The sequence below is a fragment of the Podarcis gaigeae genome, assembly GCF_964106915.1.
Source record: "Podarcis gaigeae genome assembly, chromosome: 3".
NCBI classification, from domain to species: Eukaryota; Metazoa; Chordata; class Lepidosauria; order Squamata; family Lacertidae; genus Podarcis; species Podarcis gaigeae.
Window position 1 is genome coordinate 3078538 of NC_139680.1, and position 6588 is coordinate 3085125.

Below are 6588 nucleotides of genomic sequence, written 5' to 3' on the forward strand. Positions count from 1 at the left end.
TGTGCTGACCCGGAAATGCAAATACTTCAACATGCATTCAAATTCAATCATATAGATCAGGAATGGGGAGCCTATTGACCTCCAGCTGTTGTTGGATTTCTGTGCCCATCAGGCCCAGCCAGCACAGCCAATGGTCACCAATGTTGAGTGTTGTAGTGCAACAGCATTTGCTGGGGAACAGATTCCCCATCTTCTCTATATCCTGTCCAACCTGCTTCCCAAATAGTTGGAAGCTGTGACCTAGACATGTAAAGCATTCACAACATATGCTCAGCAGGGAAAAATGATTTCAGAAGACAACATTGACCTGGTCCTAAGCACAATGATTAAGAATTAAGTGTTACTTAAATGAATTGAACTTAGTTATAAGTAAGGGTATTGAAGATAGGCCTGGGAATATCCATATAAATATCCATTGATATATTCATGCCTTTCTCATACCAAGTTATATGTAATGAAACTTCATATGTTACCATTTTTGCAGGGGCATTATGTGATAAACAGTTAAAATGGAGAATTGCCATATGACCAGCTAAAGTCATGTCAGATGCAACTATTTTACATCTTGGGTTACAACTGCAATTCTAGACAACTCTAGAAGTTGGCTGCTTATTTCATCATCAGTCATGATTAAGTGCATACATATTATCTAAAAATGGTGCTGGGTGGATGTACATAGTAACTATTTGTAAGGTATTGAGCTGGATGGATGTAATTAGCTAAAGGCCATAAAACATGCATAAGTCAGTTTAGTAAGAACAAATCAGTTCTAATCCTGCTGTTCTGTCACAGTAAGCAGACACTCTTTTGGCAACAGGAAACAGGAACTGGAAACAGGAACGGACTATAATGGAGGCAGAACTGGAAGTCCATGTAGTTGAATTAATCTGTATAAAACTAGACATAAAGCTGAGATACATTTAGAGTTCTGTCATGAGAATAAGCTGATTTATTACACTCCTCAATCTTAAAATGCATGAAGATGCTACATTTCTTGCACTAGTGATCCTACTCACCATGGAGTTGTTACAGTAAGTACCACATTTTAAAAAAATAGAGGTGCCAGTGCTGCGTAGTCTTGAGTACCCCCTGAAAAAAGCACTGATCCTAGGACAAGTATAGGTAGCTGAATAGGAATGCCTGTTAATTATTACTCCAGGTCCATTATTGTTAAGTTCAGTGTTCAAAAAAGGGGGCGGGGAGGAAGTCAGGTTAGTTCAACAATCCTTCGCTGGACTTCTTAGGCTTGATAATTACATGTTATTGGATATGGAAGAGACTGGGTCATAGAAAATGCACTCCCACGTTAGTCTCTGTATAAGTGATGGTTCTCTGGTAATTACTAAACAATTTCAAGTAGCCCCAAGTTTCATCCTTCAGATTTCAAGGGTTGAATAATGAAAATCTCACTAGTTGTGGGCACTTGAAGAGGAACAGAAAAAGGAATCATTTACTTAAAGTTCACATAACTGGGGAGTTTCTGAGACAGCAGGTGGGGTAACTAAGTGCACAAATCTATTTATTCGTAAAATACAGTTGTTGTGGTGGTGAAGGCTCCAAGAAGGGGGGAAGGACATGGGCATTGTGATACCAACTATTCAAACAACGTATTGTTTAAAATACACATGAGTTTGGTTTACACAGAATTATATATTAGCCAACATAGGAAACAAGTGAATCCATAGCTAGAGGAAGGGTAAAGCAGGGTAAAATGCAAAAATTATTAAACCCCAGTCCTAAATGTAAATACTTCAAGGTGTTTTTTAAATTACCGTATTAGATATATAAATCTTGCTAAATAAAAACAAACAAACAAACAAACATGATTGCCAGCACTTTAAATCAGAAATTGTTTTATCTAGGTCGGGTCTGAGACAAATGAAAGGCATCTAAATCACAGCTATTTTTTATTTATTTTTAAAGGCTAGGGGGAAATGGAGTTTGCCTTTCTGGTAACTAGATCAAAAGCAAACGAAACCTTTAAAAATGGCAAGGATGTGATTGGGGTGACCCTCCTTCCCCAATGCTGCTGAGCTCCTTCATCCCAGCCAGCCTGGCCAAGGGTCAGGGATAATGGGAGTTGGGAGTCCAGCACTGTCTGGAGAGCCACAGGTTTCCCCTCGCTGTCCTAAACATGTTACATGGAACCAAGTCCATTTTTTTCAATTAAATTTACTTCTGTGTATGTGTGCATGCTTTCACCACATTCAAAATACTAAACACCGTTGTGTAGAAGCAATGTTATAGCTTCTACGAAACTGTGTGTGTAAGCTGGAGGGGTTAGTCGTATCATTAAATGCTCTGTAATTCATAATCTGAAGAAACTGGCTGACAAACATTCAGCACCCAGTGTCAGACTGTAACCCTCCACTGGTTAATGTATTGCATTGCATCTGAATTGCTAAAACGCTCGTAAGCCTCTGGGTACCTGGATATATTTCCTACCTAAAGTTAAAAATCAGTCTGAATTTATTGCAAGCAATTAGCTGCCACAAAATATAAAGGGAGGAAAAACAGCCACTACAATTTAAAACATTCATAATATTTATTCATATATCCAGCAAATGAACAGAGCACTAAACCTTCAATGCATCATGTTCATTTACAGAGTAACAAAAAGAAAAACACAGGTCTCTAGCCCAAGAGCTAGCAAGATAATTGGGAGAGGGTGTACACACACACATCAAGAGGGAGGTGTAAGAAGACAATAGAAGGGGAGGACACAGTCAGTAAGGTTAGGAAGTAAACGAATGCTGCCATATCTGCTACTCCTGAGTAAGATTCTAATCCTATTTTGCCAAAGGAGCAAACACAGCTGCAGAAGAAATTCTTTTTACTACCTAATAGAATATTGCCTTTGCTTTTGGAAACAATTCATTAGCACCATGGAACTATCCTTTCCTCTGGACAAAATAACACTCATAGAATATTGTGTGTCAATACAGTGTGTTATCTGTATAATTCAGACTGTGGCTGAGAGGAACTGGCTTACGTTTGACAGCCCTGCAATGTAATCCACTGCTAATATTGCAGGTTAAAAGTGGTGATGAGGCCAGTTTGGATTTCTAGCAACAACAACAACAAACTACACAAAACACTCTTCAGTTTGCAGCAAATGTTAGTAAAGTTCAACTACGCCCTCTGACCACCTGCCGGCTCATGCAGAAAAGCCTTGTGTTCAGTTGGCTTACATGAGATGCCATAAGAGGAATCTTACAAAAGTCAGTGTGGTGCAGTGTTGAGGGTGTTGGACCTGGGAGACCAGAGTTCAAATCCACACTCAGCCATGAAGTTTATGGGGTGATTATGAGTGACTTGCAATCTCTCACCTTAGCCTACTTCACAGGGTGGGCCACCTTGAGCACCTTGGAGGAAAGGTGGGATATAACATTAATAAACAAACAAAATAAGGAGGCAGTCCACTGATTGTGGTATAGCCAGTAGAGCCTCCTCTGAAAACCTTGTTGACTAGCTAGGGATGTTCTACTTAGTGTGTCCAAGATATGTGACCAAGATGTGACCCTTCAGGACAAATGTAGTCAGGACTACTTGACCAGCATCAACAATGGCTGGAGTGGAGTGTCCACTGACAGATAGATTGACTGGATATGGGGAACATGTCTTCTGCACAGGAGACCCTGCTGCTTGCTGTTGAAGATTATTTCTCCAAAGCAGGAGAGCCAAGACACAGTGATCCTATACTGCGAGAGGGGAGGGGGCAAAGGGGGCATGAAAGACCCTTGCCACAGCTATGCTTGGTAGATTTCTCCTTCCCTTGCTTACCTGGGTGAGGTATTCTGCCCTGGCATCTCCAGTTGTAGGAGTGAGAGCTGCAGGTGAGTGCCTGAAGGTCTGAGGAAACAGTACTTTGCTGTGAAGTGATTTGAGAAGGCGCAAGTTTAGGGTTGCCATATGTTCATTTCCCCCTGGACACATCCTCTTTTTCAGAGTTTAAAGTTCTGTCCAGATGGATTTTTAAATTCTGGCTAAATGTCTGGGAGGGGGGGTGTTGTTTGGTACCATTAGCATCATAGAGTCGATGAGAGAGCAGGATTATAGACCTTTGACTTGATCCAACTATAAACTCCAAATGCATGAGGTTTTTATGTTTGAGTGAGAATTACTGCTTTTTGTTATCAGGGCCCATCTGAAACACAGCTCTTCTTTCCAGTCGGCGGAGGGAACGGAGGCAGCCAAGGCTGGGCCAGGTGAGAGGTGGTGCCATTTGTGTGCCAGGTGATGGAGGTGGTCGGCAGGTTGTTTCCCTTCTCTTTTTTTGATAATAATTTTTATTAGTTTTCAATTACAATCCAATGGTATCCTCATTATAGGAATACCAATTTATAATGCAATTACTAATACCAATTGTTCAAATACTGAATTATATAATTTAGATGAGATGGCCTCCCACATGCTAGAATTGATGGCTTGATTGTTTGCTTTATTCTGTGTTCCAAAATCTTATTAATTTCCATTACATTCTGGTCATAATAATAATCCCTTATACAACAACTGCAGTATTAATAACTTCTTTTCATGTTGACACATTAAATAATTTATAAAACTACAAGTGAAGAACTCAAACTATATCCTTCTTCCTGTGTGTGGCAATTATTTTGTCAGTGATGTTTCTTCATGTCCTTGTAAGATGTTATGTCTCTCTTTCGCCCGGTTCTTGCTGTTCTCTATCATGCCTTGGGCAAGGCTGATATCCCACTGTTGTTCCTGAAATTTCTAAATTGCTCCGTTTCATGCTTCATTGTTTTACAACTTTAACAACAGATGCAAAAATCACTGTGTCCCAATAAATAACCTGTTTTTACCCTTTCCCCTCTCAGCCTAGGAAGAAGAGTGGTCTGTTGAACTGCAGATGACTCAGTAGTGAACCTTATCAGTTCCTTGGCAAGTTCACAGACTCCTTTCATTCTTCTGTCCAACTGAAGATAAATGAGCAATTATACTTCCAATTAAATTAAATTCCAAGTCCTCTTAGCATTATTCAGTTCACTCCGTAAATAATAAAGGATGGGGAAGAGTCAGCTCTAAGTTTCCATCATAAACCTTTTGCAAAATAGAGCTTCCCTCCCTTTCTCCTGTTTTTTTTTTACACACACAGTTCCGTTTAATGTTACATTCCAGATCGATAAACCAATTTCTTCCGTCCTTGCTTGTACAAATACAACTACTTTGAACTAACATTAAGAGGAGGGTTGCCAAATCATAAATGTAGAGAAGAAAGCTTTAAATAAAGAAACCATAAGCTCCCCTCCCCACACACCATCTTTTGCACCGAATGAAGTCTTACTCGTATCTCAAATTCAAACCTTAAAGTATTTGCAGTTGTTATTGTTCCACAGTTTGTGATCTCATCTCTTCTAGCATGTGCCTGTACTTTTGTCCAATTAAACTCTAATTAATTGGAGAACCTCTGCTTCCTAATGGTGACATTGGAGGGTTTTTGGAGGCTTATTTTGTCCTTGATGTTTCTTCCTGTCCTTGTAAGACTTTTTGCACTCAGCACCTCCCTGCCTCCCACAATCCATGCCTGAGCGAGAGCCAGGTACCTAGACAAACTGCGAATGTAGTCTATCCCCCCCCCCCCGAGGGAATTTGCAATGATAATTACCTTCAATCATCCTGGGTTTTCCTTCACCAACAATCTCCTGCTGTCGTGGGAGCTGCCTCCATTAAGGCAGAATGGAACCAGAAGCAGTGGGTAGTTTCCCTTCCATGACATCTGCTAGGACCCAGGCCTGGTGCTGGAGCCTAGCTCTGCTGTGTGCATGTCGGTGACAACTCCCCTGGTGCTGGAAATGGCTCCTTCCAGCTGGACCTGGGCTCGACCTGCCAGGCCACCAAGGTGCCCAGCAAGCCACTACTCCACTTCTACTTCTTGGTAGCACACAGCCATGGGGCGCATGGAGGGGCCAACCCCAAGATGCAGGTGGGCAATGACCCATGCAGCCCTGAGCCCCTCCACTGGCTGCTGTGCTTGCCCTTTGACCGCAATGTGCCAGTGCAGATGGTGCTGCAGGAGCTGCTCTTCAACCACGGCTTCCAGCACCTCAAAGTTGCCTGGCAGGTAGAGGGGCAAAGTGGGGTGGGTGGGTGGTGGTCAGCTTCAGAGGGCACTAGGGGGCAGAGAGGAGGTTTCAGAGAATGATAGGCATATCGGACCCTCAGGACCCCTTCCAACTCTACAGTTTGCTGATCAATGAACCCTGAGAGGCAGTGGCCGGCAGTCATCAGAATCTGGAGGGAAGGCTGGCTGCTGCTGTACTACTAATCCAAAGGACCTATCGCTCTTATGTCCTTGACAGATGGCATCTAACCTCTGTGTCTTAATGGCCATCAGTAGTGGAATCCTATGTAAGTTTATGTGGGAATAGCCTACATATAGTAGGGATATTTCAAATGAGAGTTGTCATAGAGATCTGTAGTTAAAAGTAGAAGTCAGCAAATGTGTCCTCTTTTTTGCTCTCCAAAATATGGCAACCCTGCACAAGTTGGCACACGTCTTTCATAAATTGCTGGTAACACTGCAATGATTGACAATGTGCCCTTTCCCGAAGTGCAGTTGGCACACGC

The 6588-nt window shown here is 41.9% G+C and overlaps 1 long non-coding RNA gene across 1 annotated transcript; it reads left to right on the plus strand.

The window, feature by feature from the left end:
• Nucleotides 1-1368: 1368 nt before the first annotated feature.
• On the plus strand, nucleotides 1369-5277 carry LOC310840840. The gene is made up of 3 exons (XR_014562194.1): nucleotides 1369-1492; nucleotides 4141-4208; nucleotides 4839-5277. It is a non-coding gene; the product is annotated as an uncharacterized lncRNA (long non-coding RNA).
• Nucleotides 5278-6588: the final 1311 nt, after the last annotated feature.